Source organism: Poromitra crassiceps (genome assembly GCF_964638095.1).
Source record: "Poromitra crassiceps genome assembly, chromosome: 2".
Taxonomy (NCBI): Eukaryota; Metazoa; Chordata; class Actinopteri; order Beryciformes; family Melamphaidae; genus Poromitra; species Poromitra crassiceps.
In genome coordinates, this window is record NC_139624.1 from 8,345,749 (window position 1) to 8,370,453 (window position 24,705).

General features: G+C 45.6%; 1 pseudogene across 1 annotated transcript; it reads right to left on the reverse strand.

Annotated features, from left to right (window-relative positions):
* Positions 1 to 341: 341 nt before the first annotated feature.
* LOC310798254 (SPRY domain-containing SOCS box protein 1 pseudogene) lies at positions 342 to 1,556 on the reverse strand (annotated as a pseudogene). Its single transcript has one exon. The product of its transcript is annotated as an SPRY domain-containing SOCS box protein 1 pseudogene (transcript).
* Positions 1,557 to 24,705: the final 23,149 nt, after the last annotated feature.

Sequence of the window (24,705 nt, forward strand, 5' to 3'; positions counted from 1 at the left end):
TACCGTTGCGCTCGACTGCTGTCCGGGACGCGCTCCGCGGGCGTTCCCTGCGCTCGGGGCTGGCGATGCTGCGAGCCGTCCCGGCTGGATAGCATTTAATCGTGGGGCCGAGTTCCCCGGCCACGTCGTGGAACTGCGTCGTGCCGAGAACGATGATGGAGCAGGACCTACGCTTATGATGGCTTGATTAGCAGGGTCGGAACAGCGGACGCTTGGAGACTGGGTGGCTTGGCGGCCCGAACAGAACGGGGCCGCGGATGGATGAGACTTGGACATGAGAATTGCATGGCTGCGGCCGCTCCGGGCCCGGAGCGCGCTCTCCCCCCCGGTCATCGACCCCGTCATTGGTAGAGCAGGTAGTTCTTGAGAGAGGGGGGCAGGGGCAGTCCGTGGATTTCGCTCAGGCGCTCCCTTCCTAGGGCCGCTCGCACTGAACGCTTGCACAGGTCCCTCAGAGGGAGGGGCTCCGCATCGAGTCCGTTTATGTACCGAATTCGTATTTCGCAGTGTCCCCACACGGCGCTCACTACTGGGTACACTTTCCTGCCCCTAAGTTCTCTGAAAGCCACCCCTAGATCATGGCCATTTACTATGAAACGCAACGTTCCCTCATCCATGTCCAAGACGACTAAGAGCGAGTCTGGTATTATGAAGGTGTCGTCGGGTTCCAGGAAGGCGGGGTAGGTTCTGCCCGCGTGGTTCTTGCCGTCGTGGTAGAGTTTACACCGGCCCAGGTCCCAGCCCCAGGATTCGGTGTTGTTTCCCACTAGGGCCGTGTAGCCCACCGAATGCAGCGGCGCGTCGCCCGTGGCCACTCCGACCACGGCGTGGGACCCCCTCTGGTGCTTGGCCCAGCTGACCTCCCACGCGTGCAGTCCTCGCGTGTAGCCCGCCCGGCCGCGGATGGCGTCCGTGCTCTGCGCCACGGGGTGCCGGTGGAACACCAGCTTGTTGTCTTCCTTAACAGAGATGTTGGGCGAGCAGTCGTCGTTGTTCCAGGAGTGCTGCGCCTGGACGTCCGGGCCGGCGGGCGGCATGTCCAGCAGCAGGTCCAGCCGGGAGGGCTTGGTGTGGTTCGGGGCCTGGAGCTCCGCCTTCATTTTTGGCCCTAATGGCCTGCCGTATGCCCCGGCTGGAGCTGCTACGCTCCTCACGGGGATTTTCAACCCTAATGGCCTGCCATATGCCTTGGCCAGGGCCGCGGCGCTCCTCGCGGGGGCGCGCGTTTGCTTCCTTCCGCGCCCCCGAGTGCTCGTGCCCGGGCCCGGAGCGCTCTCTGCTTCGGCCCTTGCGCGACTGCGAGTTGTTTGTCCTCGTGACTTGGCCCCGTTTGCTTTCTTTCCTCGGCCGCGCGCAGGCCCCGCTTGCTTGCTCTTGACGATGAGGTTCCCCGTCTGAGATGCGTTCGGTGCTGCCGAAGCCTGCTGCCGTCCGCTTGCCTGTTGCGGCCCGTACCCGGGCATGGATAAATCGACGGGCGAGTCCTCGTCGGAGCTGGATGCCTCCAGCTCGAATTGGTACTGCGCCTCGTATTTTTCGTCTTCGGAGCTCGACATGTTGCAGGAGTGAACGGTGAGTGGTCTCGTGAATGCAGATGGCTTGATAGCGGAGTCTGGAGGGGAGGTCTCGTGAAGCAGATGGCTTGGTAGCAGAATCTGGAGGAATGGGCAGCTTGAGAAGTGAAACGCGGCTTCCAGAGGAGGAATTGGATCAGCTTAATGCAGCGGCTAGAGGGCAGGGAACAAGGGCTGTGGTGCGCTCGGCGTGGCTATAAATACTGTCACGTCATAGCTTCGGTACTGACGACATTAACGCCGTCACCTAGGCAAGTGCGTCACTACTGCACTGACGGCATTAGCGCGTCACTCTGGGATTACTGCACTTGTCGACACGCTAGCATTACATGTGATGCTGAGGTCGCTATGTTTCTAGATTACGTGTGGCGTGAGGCAGCGTGTCTGGTCTTCATCTTGAAACTAGGTCGAGACCATCATATCACTATAGGTACTCAGTTAATATGCGTTATGGTTTGGATAACCCTCAAGCCTTATATCTGTATTTTTACTCTGTGAAATGCATCAAAAGGGCTTCTTCAATTTGCCTGCAAAGCCTGGGGCGATACGCAGAGGGCTATCTCGGGACCCCATTGGCCGATTTCGATGATTGACACCTCTTTGGAAGCGTCAGAGCCAATAGAATCGACGTGGACTGAAATAATTTACGTCAGGCAGTTTTTTCAGGAAATGCTGTCGACTGAACCCAAAGCTCGTCTATTCTGTGAAGATGACCACTCCATGTAAAATCCTCCATATGGCTTTGTAAACACGATGACTGTAAAAAACAATGCTTTAAGATGATGAAGAGGCATTAGGAGTAGCAATTAGTAGCGTTTTTATGAAGTCAAACACAACTTTTGATTTGAAAACAGCAAAGGAAGACATAACTTGTAGTTTTATCTGTAAAACGTGAAACAGTTTTTTGCTGTTCTTTGACAGCCTACTGAGTGAGTTTTCATCTCTCAGAGACGAGCTATACCTCTTTAGAAAGAGCAGAGTGTTAGCTTTCGAAAGCCGCCTCGTTTGGAGAGAAAAGATTCACTAGCAAAAACAAATCACCACGTAAACGCAGGCATGCACGGTTTTCTTGTTTTTACTACATGGTGATATTGTTGCTTGGGGTTGGAATTATTTTTCGTTTGAATACAAATGCTTGTCAGAGTTTTGTAGCCACGTTTCTTCCCGACATTTTGGTGTGCTGTATGTCTCACTGAGTCCTTCCTAGGCTGCTGTAGAGCGTCATTTGTGAGAGATGACAAGGGCTCAGCCCGCCGGCGGGCCCGCTAGGGGGGAAGAGGTTTTAACTCACAGTGGAAATGCCTCTTATACTGATGCTGCCAAGATATATATATATATATTATTATATATATATATATATATACTGCAACGCCAAGAGGAACTGTCTGGAAAAATCAACTTACTGCTTGTTAACTAGGGGTTTCACAGACTAGTCGACTATCAAAACCACTAGTCGACGCTTTGCATCATCGTTGACTAATCGTTCATCTGTGGTTTTAGGAATAAACAATATAATTATATAAATAAATTGAACATAGATTTGATTGGACAATCATTTTCTACATGATGCCATGTTAAATAAACAGAATTTGAAGGGATACGCCAACATTTTGAGAGTTTAGGCCATTTGCCATATTGCCGATATTAAAACTAGAATGGCTTTATTTTCAATCTGGGTGCAGTACAAAGTCTGGTAGAGCGGCTCTACCGACTCTACTAGAGCCCTCACTGCTACTTAGCTTAGCGCTACAATGGCAGTCTATGGTACTTTTGCCTACTCCCGTTCAGTGGCCCAAAATGCACATTGCAGCGCCAGAAACACTCACATGTACATGTTGTGACTCGTGCACCACGCAATGAAATAATCATCCAAAGTTAGGTGAAACAGTTATTTTTGTAGTAAATGTACACACCGGGAACTAAACAAAGAGTAACCGAACTAACAAGAGTATAACCAAAGTTACTTCCTCGTTTGCCATGAGGCGCATGCGCATGCACTGTACCATAGACTGCCATTGTAGCGCTAAGCTAAGTTGCACTGAGGGCCCTCTACCTCAGTTTGTACCGGACACAGATTGAAAATAAAGCCATGTATGGTCTAGTTTTAATATCAGCAATATGGCAAATGACCTAAACTCTCAAAATGTTGTCGTATCGTATCAGCGGTGCCTCAGGAGGTCCCTGAAGATCATCAAGGACACAAACCACCCCCACAACAGCCTGTTCTCCCTGTTACCCTCAGGGAGGAGATACAGGGTCCCAAAAGCACGCACAAATCGCTTGAGGGACAGTTTCTTCCCGCAGGCCACGAGACTCCTTAACATATACAAATAAACTCCCAACAATCATGTAGTAGCTGTACTATAGCTGCTAACATTACGTATGTCTAATGTTTAATTGTATGTTTAATTAGGTCTATGCTATTTGCACCTGCGCAAACAGAATGTTAATTATGTTTAATTATGTTTAAAGTATGTCCATGCCATTTGCAGCTATGTGCAGTGAGATATGTCACTGTCTTTGACTTGTTTGACTTGTCTTATTGCTTTACTGCCTTATTGCTTGTTGCTTCTCTTGTTTTCCTGCACCTATATGCCCTGTTATTTTGCACTATGTTGTAAACGGAGTCTACAGCACAAGAATTTCACACGTGATACTTGTACTATGGAGTGACAATAAAAATCTTGAATCTTGAATCTTGAGTATCCCTTTACGGTATTCAGAGAGGGAAACACTCCTGTCTTTGCTGTTACTGCAGTCAAACAGTCGGCATCTCCAGCTCAGACAAGTTGCTGGGGTTTAGTGGCTCATTTGTAAACAGCCTCTCAGAGCCAATCAAGGACTATTTTCCATAACCCCAGGTTGGTCCCACCTATATTAGTTAACCCTTTGCTGGCTGATTTTGAGACCTTTTGGATGAGAATTGATCATTTTTATTGGGTCAATGAAATATGATGTATCTTGCGTGCCTAATCGACTACCTTTTGGGAGTAGTCGATGACTGCTAAAATGAAGTAGTGGTGAATGCCCTACTGTCAACTGCTATTTGCCTGTTGGTACAGTTTACAGAACAAGCACAAACCTTTAAGCCCATGGTGCAGTGGTGCCGCCACCTTCCTCCACCCACCCCCACCACCCATATCCCCCTAGTGTGCCTGGCAGCATGTATGTGTTGGGTTGTCCGTCCGACTATTGACGGGTTTGTCCGTCCGACTTTATAATATCGACCTGCCAAGGGACTACAGATGTAAACTAGCCTTAAATACTTCATGCAGTGTGCAGACGTACAATATTTTTTTTGCAGAATGATAACCCATGGAAGTGACACGATAAAAAAAATCAAAGAGAGATCAAATGGAATGATAAGAAAACAAGAAAATACATTTTTATAATTATGAAGAGATACAAAAATAACTAAGCTCATTAAAATGTTTCACCTCAAAACAATTAACAAGTATAGGAAAAGTAAAGCATCTAAATGAGAACACAAAAATGGACTGGACTGGTACCTACCCCCAGCACCCGTGTCGTGCCCTGCCCGAACCTATGGGTGCCTGGACTATGTTGGGGTACAGCACCCTGAGTTGCTGGGTACACCTGCCACACCACACCGCCCGTGGTCGACACTGGCACTGACATGTTTCAGGTGAAATGAATCTCTGCTCCTGCCTTCTATGATATATATGCTGTCTCATATCTGTCTTCAGTTAATTATTGATCTGAGAATCATACTTGACCCTTACTCTTTTTGACCTGCCCTGTTTCCTGATATCCTGCCCTATACTAAATTTGCTGTTTATTGTGTGTGTGTGTGTGTGTGTGTGTGTGTGTGTGTGTGTGTGTGTGTGTGTGTGTGTGTGTGTGTCATGTGCGACTGTGCGTATGCGGGCATATGAGGATGTGTTGGAGCAAAGGCTATGGCTGTGTATGAAAAGCAAGGAATCTACCTACTGTATATAGGTGGCATTTAAGTTGCATTTTTTGTTTTAAGCTGTCTGAAAATTGGCAGTTTTTTGGCAACATATAGAAAATTAACATAACAAGCAACCAACCTGGCTTGCATCAGCCAGTTATAGAGCTAAAATAACGTTAGCTAACTTATCCGAGAGCAGAGATATGGCTAACATTAGCTAAGCTAACGTTAACGTTAGCTACATTAAGTTAGCAGTTTTCAACAGCTAGCCTAACGTTAGTTGCATGCAAACCAATATGCAATGTTAAAACTTTCTAACATCATCTCGCAAATATAATTTTGTTCACTTAGCATACCCCATGAATGCTGCTCCTTTCTCCCTCTTCAATCGGTTGTGCTCTGACCATATTATGCTCAGACTCTCCGAGCTTCCTGTCTGTGATGGAAGCTGTCATCAAGGCCGGAGGAGGTCCGTGTTTACAAGATAACAAATTATTTTCTTTATTTTTGTCGTCATTATTATCAACCATTAATCCCCCTGGCATGTTTATGTGAAAATTGTGATTAAGCTGGTAGCCTAATACCCAAAGTATTCTGGATACCAGTGTAAGGCTACTTGCTGCAATAAAATTTTCTTTGGGGGGGGGTCAACAAGACGAGTCTGAAAGTGGCCAATCATAAGAGGGCCAGAGGCCTGCCTTGGTTTCCGCCCACAATTGTCAAAAGTCCCAACGCGAGCGCGCAGAACTCAACACGAGAGAGGAGAAAGAGAGAGAGGGAGGGAGAGCAGCAGCAGTCGTACGATCGCAAATTAAACACACGCGCACACAGTGGCTGCTTGTGCGCTCGCTAGTACTAAATACATGGGTAACGTTCTTTACCTCGCGCTGTGCTTTTCTCTGCTCGCCCTCGGTGCAGTCTTTGTGCGCACGGGATGTAAGATTGCGCGAGTGTGAGTATGTATTTGCGCGTGTGAAACAATATAATACGCTCGTGCTTATGTTTGATCGAGCTCTCTACATATGATATATATGTATCTCCATATGAATGGTGGTGCCGAAAAGCCTCTCGATAGAGTTGGCTAAAATAAACATCTATCACTTTCTTTTCAAGCTGGGCAGCAGCTCTATAAGTCACTCTGTTGGTTGGTCGGTCCAACAAAAAAAATGTTGGCCATTTATGCAAATACTCTGTATATGGAACCGAGCTCTTATTTTACTTGTGAAAATCACTAATGATATGATGATAAATATGATGTTTTCACAAAATCGCATTATGCCAGCAGGTATGAAATCTATTTTCAAGTCATTCCAACTTAATGTTATGGGCATTGACTTGTTCTTTTTCTCAGATCACCATCACTATTTTAAAAGTGTTATTGCATTAACATTACTTTAGTATCTCGCTGGGTTGGTGACACATTTTGAAACTTGTTTTCATAGTAATTTTTCTCCATTCTAGAATACACTCACTAAAATATTTTTTGTTGTTTATAGCACAATAACATCTGAAATAGTGCTAAAATATATTAATTCCTATAATCTTCTGTATAATATAATTTGTACTTTATTTGGTCACACATCTGTCTACATTATATTGTTGTATGCCTTGTAAACCTGTATGGGCTGATCATGATGCAAGATACTGATATCAGAATACAAATCCCCCCATCTGACCATCAGATTGTTGTTGGACTATAAATCTATAAGTGTCAATTTACAGCCTACATCTTTTCCAACGTTATGATGGTCAATTTGAGACGTTATCAACAGTCAGTCATGAAAATCTGCGGAGAAGTCTAGTCTCGGTTGCAGCCTGCCAGCAGTAACGTTACAAGGAGCAACCAAGTAACTCTATCAAAAGTTAGGTTAATAAACAACTTTTTGTGTGCGGATTTTGCTAGTTTACAAAGCTATCAGTGCAGCGACCGGGTTCTTCCGGTTGTGTCAACCTATGAAAGCTCAGGGTGTGGTCATCCCTGTGGTCATTTACTACAGTAAAAAAAATATTTTACTTAGAAACCATAAAAACCCAAACCATAAAAACTAAAAATTTGACACTTGGTGCATGTCTGTCTGTATATGGAGAGATCGCAGCGTCTCTGTCTGTCTGTCTGTCTGTCTGTGAGACCGCTGTTTGAAAAAGCTGGAGGCCTAGGCTAACTTACTGTATGTATTTTTAAAGTCAATCAAATTCAATAAATAGCGAAGCTGTCCATTCCACTACTTTACTGCATTCATGTAATAAATAAACAAATGCCATTAGATGGTAATCTGCATGAGAAATAAGCAGTTATAATAATCTAATCTACTTATAGTGATAAATTTGACCCATCTCCAAGGTATCACTATAAGAGGAGTCCACTGTATTATGAAACTGTTTAGGCCATAGGCTATGACAGGGGCGGACTGGGATCATAATTCAGGCCGGGCATTAGATACCAAGCAGGCCAGGCCGATACGGGCCGAGGCGCATCCAAAAATTTGGGCCGTTTGAAGCCCAGTTTGGGTCGTTTGAAGCCAGATTTGGGCCGTTTGAAGCCCAATTTGGGCCGTTTGAAGCCCAATTTGGGTCGTTTGAAGCCAGATTTGGGCCGTTTGAAGCCCAATTTGGGCCGTTTGAAGTCCAATTTGGGCCGAGTCCAATTTTACAATGAGATGCACCCACTTTAACCCTGAAGTGTAATTATTACTTCAGACTAACTAATAGAGTAATAAAACCACTATAACCAGTAGACGGCACCTGGCCTGCTGTTCATTGAGTGGCCTGACTGCGGGCACAATTTATTTTTTTTATTTTTTTGCAGGCCAGGCCAGGCCAGGCCACCGGGCATTTGCCCGACGTGCCCGATTATGCAGTCCGCACCTGGGCTATGAGATATGAATATGAGCAGCTTCAATAGACATGTTTGTATCAGTTGAACCCTCACAGACACATACTGAAATGACACAGGGTCAATAACAATGAGCGCACCTACATACACACACACACACACACACACACACACACACACACACACACGGACTGCAGCACGACCGCTAAACACCAAGGGCTGAAAGAAAACTACTATTAATCAGCCAGAAATGAGCCAGACATTAACGTCAACTTCTGAGTTTAATGTCGATACAAAGGACTCAGGATGCTCTGGCTGTGGGGAATTTGTTTCTTTATGAATTAGCGGACGTTACTGTGGTATGTTTGGTCGTGTTTTGAATTGCATTGGCTGCGGGCACTGGTTTCCTGCTTGTGGGAGAGGGACAGCAATCTTTACAAATATCGAGTTCATTCCGACCCAGTGATCCTTTGTATCGACATTAAAGGAAGACATTCATTTATTTTTGTAAGTTTTGGTTAGGTATTTTGCGACTATTTTAACATAGACGGTATGACTGCCCACTTCAAGCACCAGCCAGCCAGCCCACCAGCCTCTGCAAACAGATCCGTGTAAAAAGCTGTAACACTGAAATGTGACTATATGGAGCTACAAAATAGATTATTTTTGGACACCAGACCCAGCGAAAACCACATGGGATCGTTTAATGTCCCGATTATGAAGCAACCCAATCGCCAGAATAAAATGTGAAAAAACAGAATATTATGTGGCAACAATATCAACTCAATCAATTTGAATAGGCTATACTATCCTGACCTATATACGCTAGCCTATAATGTTATAATCATGTTTCCAGTTACTCCTGGGCAAACCAGTCAACTAATAAAATAGTATAATTTAAATATTAGTAAGTTATCAAAAAAAAGTAATTCAGATCTGGTAATATGCAATAATGGCAAAATAGTGTATCTATAAATAGCTTTATTATCACACAGTTGGCCAAAATGATGAAGTAATGAGTGGTGTCCCATTTCCTAGGTAATTGTTTTCAATCCCTACCCCTTGTGGCTCCCTTTTGAAGGGCAAGGGCCAAAGTGAGGGACACTCAGAAACAAGGGGTAGGGGTAACAATAAGAATTGGGATTGGCCTAGTCTCTTTTCTATAGTGAGTAAGGTGTTAAACACCATGGTCATTGAGTTGGTTGAAAAAATATTTATTTTAAGTTATATTTTGGAAATGAACTTCATTAGTCAACCAAAGCTTAGGCTACTATTAACTCATTGAGTGCCAATGACGACTTTAGTCGTCAATTGCTTTAGTAACGTTGTGTGCCAAAGACGACTAAAGTCGTCAATTGCGTTTTTTGACAGTGGGACGTGTATCAAAGCCAGATCCATCTCCTGTGAAAGTATGGTGGCTGTTGAATGTGTAAAAGCTATTTTAGGGACCCATTAGGTGGCGACAGTGCTCTCCAGATTAGAGAAAGGCCAGGAGAAAAGAGAGAAGAAGTCATGAGGAAACGGAAATCGCATCGATATGCATGAAGCATAACGTTAGCTGTGCCTGTGAACAGCAGTCAATCTGCTGACACCACGAGCTCCTCCGTCACGGCTGCGATAGCCCCTCCATATGATTTAGTTGCCGACACCAGCCTCTTTCTGAAAAGTTACATTATTCTCAGCTGGGAGCCGGGACAGGCTGTGAAAAAGCGGGGGGATGCAGCGCACTTTTCAGTGCAGACGGAGCAAAAGCAGAGCGAGAGCAAACGCAGCGACACTCAGAGTCGCGCAGAGACACTCCCACGAAGGAGGAGGAGGAGGGGGGTGGGGCACGCAGGGCAGCGTACAACACACAACACCCACACACAGCAGGCTCGATTGACAGAGACAGGCAAACAAGCTATCTGATGCCCACCAGCAGTAAATCAAGACCAGCAAGAAGGTGTAGGGTCTGCGCACGCAGGGGCCAGCGCTGCTGGTTGCAGCTAAAAAATATTATTTTGCCAAACAAAATTCCTTTGTTTTCACTGTTTTATTGAAGTAAATTATTTTTGAGGTGTCACATCAGAAAATATTACTTTCAGAGTCAGTCATGTGCTTGAAATGCTATATTTCACAAAAGGCTCAATATCTCAGCTTCTAGATGGAAACGCCAATTTTTTCTGTTTTTGACCTATTTTCTCCGGCTGATAACTAAAGAACGGAAAATTATATCAATAAACTTTTTTTTGCTGCTGATACAATAGAGTCTCATCGTTCTTTGTGCGTGTTCGGTGTTTACATAGTAATATCCCACAATATTCTGTGGGCCTCGAGAAATCACTGAAAACGCTCTGAAACTGGTCCGTTCTCCAAAAGTGGCTGGCACTCAATGAGTTAAGAAGTGAATCGGGGCAACATCATGCACCCTGCATCTAATGTATTGGGTAACTGATCATCATTGTAGGGGGATATAGTATTATAAGCTTATTGGGGGATGTATCCTTTATCTAACCCGGCCTCTTGTATCTTTGCTTTCGTCATGACACTATATAAGAAGTAACACAAATGACATGGAATAACAATTGCCACGATTTTGCGTCACTCCATCCTTGGCGTACCCATCCAGCCACAGCCCAGGGATGCCAGCCCCCGCGGTTGCCACGTGCTCCGGGGCCGAATTTGCCCTGGTTTTTTCTTCAAATAATGCATTTTTCAATGCAATAATTAATATTATTTATGTTAACTAGATAAATAGGCCAAATCAGAAATATGTTTTCAGTTTTCCAAAAGAACTGGGCCATGTTGTGTATAAAAATAGGCTGCATTTCACCTCCAAGCCACTGCATGCATCGCCCATGTGTGCGTGTTCTACTACAACCCATTTGGGCGAAGAAGAAGCCACAACTTGGTGCCACCATCACGTGATGTAAACAGCCTGAGCCAACATCTTTAGTGTTAGTATATGCTACCACTGAGGTATACTAGTAGCTCTGCTAACGTATCACCAGGTCTGATGATGTTGTTGAATTGTATAGAGCTGCTCGTGTTACAGCCAATGTGTTACCCGGACCTGAACCCGGTGCTGCTGCTTGGATCAGCACCACACCGGCTCAGGACACTTCCGAATCAGATTCAGAAGAGGAGCGCCATGATGAGGGGAGAGGAGAAATGACTGGAGAGCAGGAGAGAGTCTCCTCTCCTGGAGAGGAGAGGAGAGGAGAGGAGAGGAGAGGAGAGGAGAGGAGAGGAGAGGAGAGGAGAGGAGACTGAGACTTTTCATTTTGTAAGTATTTACAGTTGTTTTGTTGTTCCAACAAGATGCTGCTACTGTATCCAGGGCCGTAGCCAGGGTTCCGAAATAGGGGAGGTCCAGCAAGGGGAGGCGGATTCGGGCGCCGCCGAAAAAAATTTGAGTTTTTTTTTTCCCCTTTTTAAGCCATATTTAGAGTAATATATCATTTTAAATCAACATTAGGATTATACTGTTGTGATGTCATTATTCAGTATATTCTCTTTCATGTCACCACCTGCTCAGCTCTCCTGTCAACATAATTGTAACTAACAAACACAAACTGTTTTAGCCAAATTCATATCAAAATGACAAACACACAACCCAAGCCGTACACAACACACAAAGTCATCATCGATAATAAAAAAAACATACAGAGGGACATTTATTTATTCCTGATAGGAACGATTGAAAAATAAAATAAAATATATTATGTTGTTTTTAACTTTACACCACCTCTTTTTGTTACTTATTGGGTCATGAAACTGAAACCATGCATATAGTCACCTGCATACCTGACTTCGGGAGCTTGGCAATTGGCATCATGCATGATTAGCCAGTAGCATCCCAACGTGTCACACAGGTAACATTACTTAAGAGACAGACTAGACACTTACTTTCTTGGTTGTTGCTAAAAAATCTGTCAGTGTCACTCACTGTCTGTCGTTCACTCGCTCACTGTCTCGCAGGTCGCTCACCTTCAATTATCTCGCCAGGCAGACAGACAGTCATCACTCACCACCATGCTGCTGCTCTCTCGGAATCAAGTTACCGCGGACGCGGCGTCAGATGACTTCCTGCCTGACCTGCCTTTCGTTTCAAAATAAAAGCGATCCCGTGTTTTTCATGCTTTTCCATGCAGATTGTTTTATAAAAAAAAAAAAAAAAAAAAAAAAAAAAAAAATCTTTTTTCTCTGAAATATTAGGGGAGGTCCGGACCTCCCCGTCCTCATAGCTAGCTACGGCCCTGACTGTATCTGGTGAAATATGCTGCTGTTGCAATTTGTTTTTCATTCAGAAGTTCTTGATTACCTGTGCACATTTGTTTATATAACATTATGTATTTATTTTTTATTTGTACAAGCGACTTTGACCCCTCCTCCCCTGACGACTATGCCACCCTCCTCAATTCTGCACTCACTGACTCCCTTGACTCGCTGGCCCCCCTGAAAACCTCCACAGTCTCATTCACCCCCTCCTCCCCCTGGTTCACTCCCCAACTCCGCACGATGAAACAGACCGGCCGGCAACTGGAAACAGAGCCAGATTAACACCCCCAGGGGCCCCGGGGCACTGAAGCTCCCAGGGGCCCCCCTACCCATCGTCCGGATGTTTGGATGTTTTCTTGCCATATTTAGAGGAATATCTAATTTTAAATTAACATTAGTATTATACTGTTATGGCATTATTCAGTTTCTGAGATTCTGTTTCTCACTCACTCATAGGCGATTCGAGGCTTTGCAAACAGGTAGCACCAGCAGGATAAAAATGTTAGTGTGACTGGGGGGTTTCTAGGGGGGGCTGTGCACCCCCTAGACAAAGAAAATTTGTACATTTTAAAGTAAAATGCATGAATCTGATGCACTCTGAGAGCAAAAGGAAGAGGCTAATCTTCACATTAATATCCTCTTCACTGTGCTGTGGCTTTACAATGATGAAAAAATAATTGACATTACATTTCCAATACAAAACAGCAGAGGGTGCCGCAGCACCACAAGCACCCCCACTTCCCGTGCCCCTGGTCACCACTTGCCCACAGGCATCCAATGAGACTAAATCATCAGACTTAATCTTCTTGGAAACACATTTTATTTTGTCCTGAATGGTCTTAGATTTGTGTCATAGTTCTGTGGAGCCCAACATGAGCCCGACCAAAAAAAAAAAAAAAAAAAATTGGGGGAGGCCCTTCACCCCGAGGGCCCCGGGGCACCTGCCCCGGTTGCCCTATGGTTAATCCGGCCTTGACTGGAAAGACTTCTCAAGAAAACCCACCTCACTGTCCACACCGAACTCTACAAACAGCACCTCTCCTCCTACCGTGATGCACTCCTAGCCGCCAAATCTGCCTACTTCTCCACCCTCATCAACAGCACCAACAGGAACCCCCGCACTCTCTTCTCCACTGTCAAAAAGCTCCTCCAACATCCAGACAATAACACACTCTCCTCCCCTGCAACTCATTTCTCCATGCCTTCAACAGCAAAATCTCCCAAATCCACTCCTCCCTGACTGCCTCCATCGCCAACCCCTCCGCCCCTCCCCCCCCCACTATCATCTTCCCTCCTGCTGACCTCCCCCCTCCCTCACTGCCTTCTCCCCTGCTGACTCCTCCCTCATCACGAACATTATCACCGCCTCCAAGTCTACCACCTGCTCCCTCGACCCCCTCCCCACCCCCCTGACCAAGGCCTGCCTCCCTGCCCTCATCCCCCACCTCACTGCCCTTTTCAATCAGTCACTCTCCCAAGGTCACGTGCCCTCTGTCTACAAACTCGCCGCCGTCACCCCCATCCTCAAAAAACCCACCCTCGACCCTGCCAACCTCTCCAACTACCGCCCCATCTCCAACCTGCCATTCCTCTCCAAAACCCTCGAGCGCATCGTCGTCTCCCACCTTCACTCCCACAACCTCTACGAAACCCTACAGTCTGGCTTCCGTCCCTTCCACAGCACCGAAACCGCCCTCACCAAAGTCATAAACAACCTCCTCACCTCCGCTGACTCCAGTGCCCTCAACATCCTAGTTTTACTAAATCTGAGCGCAGCCTTTGACACTGTGAACCACTCCATCCTCCTCCAAAGGCTGCGCCAACTGGGTGTTGAGGGCACCGCACTGGACTGGCTCACCTCATACCTCACCGACAGACAACAGTTCATCTCCCTCTCCGGTCACTCCTCCACCCTCTCCTCTGTTTTGCAGGGGGTCCCCCAGGGCTCAGTCCTCGGCCCCCTGCTCTTCATCTGCTATATACTCCCCCTTGGTCACATCATCCGTCAATTCAACCTGGACTTCCACTGCTACGCCGATGACACTCAGCTCTACATCAGCACCAAATCCCTCCAGAACCCACCCCTCACCCACATTGAAAACTGCATATCCACAATAAAAACCTGGCTAACCCACAACTTCCTCCAACTCAACAGCGACAAAACCGAACTCCTCCTCATTGGCACCAAATCCACCCTCAATAAAACCGGACCCATCACCCTCACCATTGACGACTCCACCATCACCCCCTCCCCCCTGGCTCGCAACCTTGGTTTCATCCTGGACCCCACCCTCTCCTTCGATCCCCACGTCAGCTCTGTTGTAAAAACCTCATATTTCCATCTCCACAATATCGCCAAAGTCAGACACTGCTTCTCCCCCCCTGCTGCTCAATCCCTCATCCATGCCTTCATCTCCTCCCGCCTCAACTATTGCAACTCCCTCCTCACTGGCATCACCTCCCGTTCCCTCCATAGACTCCAGATGGTTCAAAACTTAGCCGCCCGCCTGCTCACTCACACCCGGTCCCGCAATCACATCCCCTGTCCTCCACTCTCTCCACTGGCTCCCCGTCAAGCAACGTATCGACTTCAAACTACTCCTCCTCACCTTCAAAGCCCTCCACAGCCTAGCCCCCCCCTACCTGACTGACCTCCTCATCCCCATCGCCCCTCCCGTACACTCCGATCCTCTTCTACTGCCACCCTCATCATCCCCCCATCCAGACTCAAAACCTTTGGTGACCGTGCTTTCTCCCGCGCCGCACTCCGACTTTGGAAGTCCCTCCCCCGTCCGAGACTCTCCCTCACTCCCCACTTTCAAAACCCGACTTAAAACCTATCTGTTCTACCAAGCTTACAACCTCCCCTACCACCTCCTCCAAACCATCACCCTCCGCCCCCCCCCTCCTTCCCCCTCTCCCCGCTGCCCCTCCCTCCTGTTCTCTTCCTCTCCTCTGCTTCTCCATACAACCTTGCCCTGAACCGCCACTGATATTTGTACCTGTTGCCTGCAGTATCTGTTGCCTGTATCTGTTGCCTGTATCTGTTGCCTGTTGCCTGTTTCTGTTGCCTGTTGCTTGTCTTTTTTGTTTTTCATATTATTACCTCTACTTGTTGCCTATCACCATTTGTATTTTTCCTGACTGTTAACTCATTGAGTGCCAATGACATCTAAAGACGTCAATTCAAATAGTAACGTAGAGTGCCAATGACGTCTAAAGACGTCAATTGCATTTTTTGATGGTGGGACGTGGATCAAAGCCTGATGCATCTCCTGTAAAAATATGGGGGATGTTGAAGGTGTATAAGCTATTTTACGGACCCATTAGGTGGCGACAGTGCTTAGAGAAAGGTGAGGAAAAAACAGAGAAGAAGCCGTGGGGAAACGGAAACCGATGCATGCTGTAACGTTAGCTGTGCCTGTGAACAGCAGCCAATCTGCTCCCACAATTGAGCCTTTCTGTCTGTTGCGATACTTTCTCCATATGATTAGTTGCCAGAAAAGGAGCACCCGACACCAGCGTCTTTCTGAAAAGATAAATTATTCTCAGCTGGGAGCGCTGGGAGCCGGCGCACAAAAACGGCAGAGCGCTGTGAAAATAGACGCTGTGCAGCACACTTTGAAACGTGCAGCAGAAAGTTCAGAGCAGCAGAGGGCCACCAGAGACACTCCCACGGAGGAGGAGTTTGCAGTTGAGGGGGGTGGGGCACCATACAACACCGACCCAGACAGCAGGCTCGATGGACAGATTGGCAAACACAAGCTAGAATACCTGATGCCCACCAGCAGTAAATCAAGACCAGCAAGAAGGTGTAGGGTCTGCGCACGCAGGGGCCAGCGCTGCTGGTTGCAGCTAAAAAATATTATTTTGCCATCAAAATTCCTTTGTTTTCGCTGTTTTATTGAAGGAAATTATTTTTGAGGTGTCACTACATCAGAAAATATTAGCTTCAGAGTCAGTGATGTCCTTGAAATGCTTCATTTCACAAAAGGCTCATTATCTCAGCTTCTAGTTTGAAATGTCTGTTTTTGGTGAAACCAACCTATCTTCTACTGCTGATAACTAAAGAACGGAAAATGATATCAATAAACTTTTTTTTGCTGATGATACAAGAGAGTCTCATCGTTCTTTGGGCGTGTTCGGCGCTTACATAGTAATATCACACAATATTCTGTGGGTCTTGAGAAATCACTGAAAACGCTCTGAAAGGGCTGGCACTGGGAGCATCCGTTTTCCAGAAATGGCTGGCAGCCAATGAGTTAAGCGTCTTTGGGTTTTTGAAAAGTGCTATACAAAATAAATTAATTATTATTATTATTATTTTTATTATTATTATTATTATTATTATTTGATGTTCTCCTTCAGAAACAAGGAGATAATGTTACTGTATACTGATAAATGCTGCTGTTAAGCATAGGCAAATTTGACTTTTAGCTCTGAGGGGGGGGCACTTCTGCAGGAGACACACATTTGGAAAAATTTGTCAGTTTTACATTTGAAATTTTGCCCGTTTGAAGCCAGATTTAGAGGAATATCTCATTTTAAGGCTGGCATCATCATGGTCTCTCTATAATTATTGTTTAACACGTTCACTGCCGTTGACGAGTTAACTCGTCAAACAGAAACCAACCGTTGACTGTCGTCGACGAGTTAACTCGTCAAAAAAAAAAAAAAAAAATTGACGGTGGGACGTGGATCAAAGCCCCCTACATCTCCTATAAAAATATGGGAACCACCGAACGTGTACAACCCATTCCACCGACCCACTAAGTGGCGACAGTGCTCTCCAGACTAGAGAAAGCCGAGCAAAAACAGCAGGAAAAAGCGTGAGGAAACCATTCTCATGAGAATGGTTTGGCGGAAACGCTTTCGCGCTGGGAGCTGGCGCACAATGGTGGGGGATTCCAAAAATAGACTCTGGGTGCAACACACTTTGAAACACGCAGCAGAAAGCCCAGAATCGCACGCAGCTTCATCCCAGCTCACAACCGAAACCCCAGAAACGAGCGAGCCCGATCCAGACTTGCCCGACGAGCGGCCGCCAGGCAGCACATACAGGCAGCAGAGACTCGCCTGTGACACACGCTGCAGAGCCACCAGAGACACACCCACGGAGGGAGGAGTTTGCGGGGTGCTGTGGGGGTGCTGTTATATTGGAGGAAATTACTGTTCAGAACTATTGTTTAGATGTCTGATGTCTCACTGATGCCAAAAATAAAGGGTTAAAGTGACTGTTCTGCCTGTTCTATCGAATTTCACAAAAATGCATTTATCTCAGCTTTCCTTCTCAGACGCTGAAACCATGCTGTATTCAACTGCTAATGCCTACATAACAGAACATGATAAAAACTAACTCTTTTAGACAGAGAAAGCACACATTCTATTAGTTCTTTTGAGATATTTTGTGTTCACAAAGTCCTAGCAGAAAATAATCCTCGGCTCTTGAAAGATGAGCCAGAATCCTCAAAAAAACCCTTGGCAGAAGCTACCTACTGTATTGGATAAACTGTTGGCAGTGAATGTGTTAATAAGTATAAGAATGGAAATATAAGAAATATTAGAATATGAGTAGAATTACAGAACATTACTCATTATTGTATGTTTAGTAATGTAATGTATATTATATAGTGCTTCACTGTTCACTGTTGCTTTTGACCGTGCTCAAACACACTTTACAAATACAGGATAAAACAACTTTAATAAAGAGAGAAAATATTAAAATGAGAGAGGGAGAGAGAGAGAGAGAAATATTATAGGTCAAAAGCAACAGTGAAAAGGGCTTTTTTGGAAAGATGACATAATGAGTATGAAAGTCATTAGCTGTGTCCCATTTCAGGTGCTGCAGTCCACCAAGGCTAGACTTGAAGACCGATTGCGTCACTGCAGCGCGACCTAGGCTGTCCCATTTCAAAGGCTCCTTCAAACGCAGCCGAGAAATGCAGCCTCCTTTTCTCAAAACTTGAGGATGCAACTGTTCTGTCCTTCGTGGCCTTTGTGGCATTCAAGATCTCGTGAGAATCCCCGAGAGGTTAAGATCTTACAATTCTGGTTTGCAATTTCCTTACTAAATAATGTCTCAGACTGTTTTCAATAATGAAGACTACTTCACTAGTCAATGACTGTTTATCCATCCCATTCACTAATCCATGGTTCCTTTCCATTCATCTCTCTCTCCCCTGCAGCACCGCCCTCAGGTTACATCAGCCATTCATAAATATGCACGCCCCCTTTATCCCTGTCCAATCAATGTCTCCCACGCTTTCCCTGTCTTCGGCTGTTGGCCAATCACCTAAATGAAGTTCTATTTCAGACTCCTGCAAGTTGTAACTCACCCTGTTTGTCACCCATAGCTGCTGATCCTGCGTAGCTGTTGCTTCGCCCCTCCTCCTCCCCTGAACACCACCAATGTCATGACTCCAGTAGAACTCCCTATGGGGGTTCTCTAACCTATAAATCATTGACGTCCTCCTCTTGTCTCAGAGGAGCGTCATCATACCATGGAGTCATTCGCCAAATCTAAGTGTTGTTTGTTTTATCATTAAAGTTTATCGTACTTTCCTTCTAGTCTCTCATTATTGAAATGCACTTCTGTCAACTTCAGAGGTGATTAACCGAGGCTTAGATTATTGTAGATCTCATATTTGTCATTATTGTGGAAAAAATGTGACACGTTTTTTCATGCTCGCGAGCATTCTACTAGACTCCCATGTCAGACTCTCCGTGCAGCGGGAGATACCGCTGACGGCCAGGCAAAGAGGCTTGTGTAACACCCAGGTCAATATGTGGTGTACAAACCTCAGTATTCGCGAGGATGTTTGGACCAATTGCAAAGGTTCGGCTGCTAGAGCAAGATGGGTAATTAATGAGACCAACACAGTACTGTAGGTGTATTTTGACAACCTGTATTAAAGGTACACATATACAAAACAAACAATTTACATGAAATGAAAATGGGCCCAAAACAATTATTATTAATTCAAATAGAAATACACCCCGGGGTATCTGTCTCTATGGTGTCTCACACCACTCGGTTATGAGGTTTTAGTGTTAAACCTCTTGTTCTCCTTTCGAGATGTGCAGAAGAGCAGTGTCCTATGACTCAGTTATGAGGTTTTAGTGTTAAACCTCTTGTTCTTCTTGCAAGATGTGCAGAAGAGCAGTTTCCTACCACTCAAGCAGGATTTTCAGAGTTCACGATCCGTCCAAAGAAACTCAACTTTCTTTACATCAGCTGGCATCACAGTGGATCCTGGTTAGGGTGGCTCGCCATCTCTGGACTGGATCACGGTTGAATCATACATCAAAAAACCTGACCTGCATGACACAGTCAGATAAACATTCAAACGTCTAAATCCAACTTTAGTGGATTTCCACCACTCATTTTTAACAGTGTAATATACACAGTATCATTAACATACATAAAACAAACGATATTAATGTTGATAAGTAATTTCTTACCAAAGGAATGAGAAAACAGGGCTCTGCTGAAGCCTCAAAATGGCAACCGTGTGGCGCCGTGGAGCAGCTACAAAAGAAAACCTCTATGAGTGCACTGAGTTTCACAACATACATACAGCTACGCTTGGTGCATAAACGCACACACACTCTACAATGCACAATTAGCTGAATCGTTTACATGAGATGTTACAACCGGCTAAATGCATCTTGCACAGGATTCAGTCTTTACAATTTCCACGTTGAAAATGCTAGCTTCATCAATGGCGGTAGCCGTTAGCATATTGTGTTAGCTTAGCTTTACAACTAATTCAGAACATTTCAACTCACCGAGAAGAGTCCTAGTAAATCCCAAACAAAATATCTCAACTGGACAACGTCCGGTTCGATTTCACAAAAAGGTTCTCTTTCTGACGAAAGTCAAATGAAGGAAACATCCACTTTTTAAAGACGTTATGTGGACAAAAACGTGTAGCTCTTTTATCAAGACGGTAAATTCGTTCTCTCTCTCTTCTTCTACGCTCTCTCTCTCTCTCTCTCCAACACACCAGAGCGCGGTGCTCACTCTCAGTTCCGCTTTGTGGAACTTCAAAATAAAGGTTGTATACCTTGTAACAATCAGAGAATGAATATATTTCAGACACTTTAGGAATAGACACATTCCTTAAGGAAAATAAAAGAAAATAGGAATAGACACATTCCTTAAGAAAAATAAATTAAATGAAAAGAAATTCAACAACCCTCTATGATAACAGGGTTACACCCTCCCCCTGTGAAGGGAGGCACGTCCCTGTGCTCCCTATCTGTGGCTGCCCTGTCACTGGGGCAGGTTGTTTTGTTACTACTGGGGCAGTAGGAGTAGCGATTGTTTTGTCATCAAAGAATGGATGGATATCATGTAATGAGTTCTCTAACGCAGCGCTAAGACCCTGAAAAAATGACTGGACTACCTCTATTAGAGGAGTTCCAAGCTCTGTGTAATGTAGTCTTTTCGGCCGTGTTCTTACTCTATTTGAGAACCTGCCCTCCTCAATTATCTCGCCTGAGGACTCTTCTGCACGTGCCGTGCCACGTTCAGAATCACCCCGGGAGACAATTTCCGTGTTCCCAGGAGAGTACGGCTCAATCTCCCCAGCAGGCAAGCTGGAGAGCACAGGACATGCCACACCTCCCTCTGACGAGCTACCCCTGTCCGTGCTACACGCCCCCTCCAACACATTGGGGTCTGACTCTACAGCACCATAGTCAAAGGGGTCTGTTACCATGGCTTCGTCATCAATGTCATGCGTAGATGCATCATCATCATCAATGTCTTGCACAGATACATCATCATTTGTCGTTCGATCAATCCCTGGCATTGTACCGAATGTAGTTGTTTCCACACTCACAAATCGTGAGGGGTAGAATTCCTCATCTGATTGTTCATCTTCATCTACACTGCCTGGGTTCTGACGCGTCCTTGGCCTTTTCACTACTGGTGGCGGTGCCGGCTTCTCCGGAGTGCTAATCGGCAGAAACCCACAGGGTAGTAAAAGGTCTCTGTGTAAAGTGCGCAAAGGACCTTTCTTTGTCTCTGGGCAGACTGTATATACTGGGAGATCACCAGCGCGTGAGACAACTACATGTATGTCTGCCTCCCACTTGTCTGCTAGTTTATGCTTCCCCCTTAATCGCACATTTCTGACTAGCACTCGGTCACCTGTTTCAAGGCTAGAGTCTGTGACCTTTCTGTCAAACCTGAGTTTATTGCGCTCGGCATATTTTTTAGCCTTTTCGCTGGAAAGTGCATAGCTCTCTTTTAAGCGATTCTTTAAGTCGTGCACATACTGTGAATGGGATCGAGACTGATCATCAACAGGAAGTTCAAAGACTAAATCTATAGGGAGCCTCGGCTGTCTCCCAAACATAAGCTCATAAGGAGCAAAACCTGTGACCTCATGCTTGGTACAATTGTACGCATGTACGAGCGGTTTAACATAATCTCGCCAATGGGACTTATCCTTGTTGTTTAGAGTGCCTAACATCTGCAAAAGTGTTCTGTTAAAGCGCTCGACCGGATTTCCTTTCGGATGATATGGAGTTGTTCTCGTCTTTTGTATCCCTGCCATTTCACATAGTTGTTTTATTGTGCGCGACTCAAAATCTGGGCCCTGATCACTATGAAGTTTCTCAGGAAACCCATAATGCACTATAAAATTATCCCATAAACACTTTGCTACAGTGTTTGCTTTTTGATTAGGTGTCGGTATGGCAAGGGAGTACTTCGTGAAATGGTCGGTTATTACGAGTATATCCTTGGTGTTACTCCGATCCGGTTCAACGCTCAGAAAGTCCATGCAGACTAACTCCAACGGTCTGCTGGTCTTTATGTTAACCATTGGGGCAGCCCTCTCTGCTGGCGTCTTCCTGCGTACACAACGATCACATGTTCTAATCTTCTCCTCCACTGTTGATAACATCTTAGGCCAATAAAACCTAGCCCTCACTAAATCAAGAGTTCGCTCAACACCGAGGTGGCCCATGTCATCATGTAAGCTTTTCAGCACGAATTCCCTCAACTCTCTTGGTAATACCAGTTGATATGTGGTAGCGCTAGCACTTTGTCTCTTCCGATATAAGACTCCATCCTTGAGCTCCAGCTTCCTCCATTCCCTCAACAAGGACAGATACTCAGGAAGCTCTTTCTTCAATAAGGGTGGGGGTGATTCACCCGTTTGCAACTGAGTTATTATTTCCCTAATGCTGGGATCTGCATGTTGCTTCTCTGATAGCTCAGCACATGAGAAAGAGGGGATAGCTGGCAAGCTATGGTCACGTTCCCCTTGGAAGCTGGGGGGCAGAGCATCAGGACTAAGCGCTATGGACTCAATTAACGCAATAGAATGCTCAGAGGAGTCCGAATTCTCAGCTGAATAGACATCATGTCTTTCACAGATAGCTTTAATCGTTTCTGGCTGAACCATCTCGGAGTGAGAGGGCTCCATTTCAGAGAGGTGGTTGGCAGTGAACTTACAAATCCTCTCTTGTTCTTTTTGCGAAACGTAGTCATTAACTAGTTCACCATGTGGCCTCCTTGACAGGGCGTCCGCATCCAAATTCTGCTTCCCTGCCCTATACTGCAACTTAAACTCATACGTGGAAAGTGCTGAGAGCCACCTATAACTAGTGGCGTCAAGTTTGGCAGAAGTCAGAATATAGGTGAGGGGGTTACTATCAGTGACTACGGTGAAACTAGCCCCATACAGATAGTCACTAAACTTTTCCGTGACGGCCCACTTGAGGGCTAAGAACTCCAACTTATGAGCTGGATATCTAGCCTCACTTTTAGACAACCCTCTGCTCGCAAAAGCTACAACCCTCAGCTCACCATCTTGATGTTGATATAAAGCTGCACCAAGCCCTGTAGTACTAGCATCTGTGTGCAGCAGATATGGAAGTTTGGGGTTAGCAAAGCCCAGAACCGGTGCTGAAGTGAGCTTCTCAATTATTGTATCAAAGGCTTGTTGGCAAGAGACAGTCCAACGTTCACCAAAGACTTCTTTGGGATTGTGACACTGCGCAAAACTCACTTTCTTTTTTTTCTTGTGGGATGGGGGATACCCTGCAGTTAACTCATTTAGCGGCTTCACTATTTGAGAGAAGCCTTTAATGAATCTGCGATAATATCCGCAAAATCCCAAGAATGACTTCAACTCTTTTAAATTTGTAGGCTTTGGCCAGGTTTTAAGGGCTTCGACTTTTGCGGGATCTGTCTCAACTCCGTTTTGTGAAACTATATGGCCTAGATATCGGACTGAAGACTGGAAAAATCTGCATTTTTCAGGTGAGAGTTTAAGACCATATTCTTTCAACCGAGTTAGGACCCGCAACAGTCGCCTCTCGTGCTCTTCCAGGGTGTCTGAAAAAATTATTAGATCATCAATAAAGACCAGCACCTCCTTTAAATTTAGGTCGCCCATGCAGCGCTCCATGAGCCGCTGGAAAGTGCTGGGCGCGTTTGTGACCCCTTGTGGCATTCTATTAAATTCATAAAATCCCAAAGGACACACAAAAGCTGTTCTCTCCTTATCAACTTCCTCCATCTCAATTTGGTAGTAGCCTGATTTCAAATCTAAAACTGAAAACCACTTTGAGCCAGTTAAGGCAGAGAAAGCCTCTTCCACGTTGGGGAGCGCATAAGCGTCTTTGATTGTCTGTGAGTTGAGTTTGCGGTAATCAATACAGAGGCGGACAGAGTTATCACGCTTCCGGACGACCACAATGGGGGACGCAAAGGGAGACTCGGACTCACGAATCACACCAGCCTCCAGTAATTCTCTCAGATGCTTCCGCACTGCATCAACATCCTGAGGATGGATTGGGCGGGCTCTTTGTTTGAAGGGGGTTTGATCTTGGAGCTTGATGTGATGCTTAACTTGACTAGTGTGACCAAAGTCAATGTCATGGTGAGCAAACACCTCAGGCATGGAGTTTAATGTCTGTGTTACTCTCTCCTTCCAGTCAGCAGACAAAGGAGAGTCACCAAAATCAACCTTGATATCTGGAGTGGATTTGGGTTGGTCTGGCGTAGAGTCAGTTGTGCCAGCATCACTCTTATGTGGCATCACCTGTTGAATAGCATTTATTTCAGCTATTACTGTCTTTGGTGGGATTATCACATCGTGTTC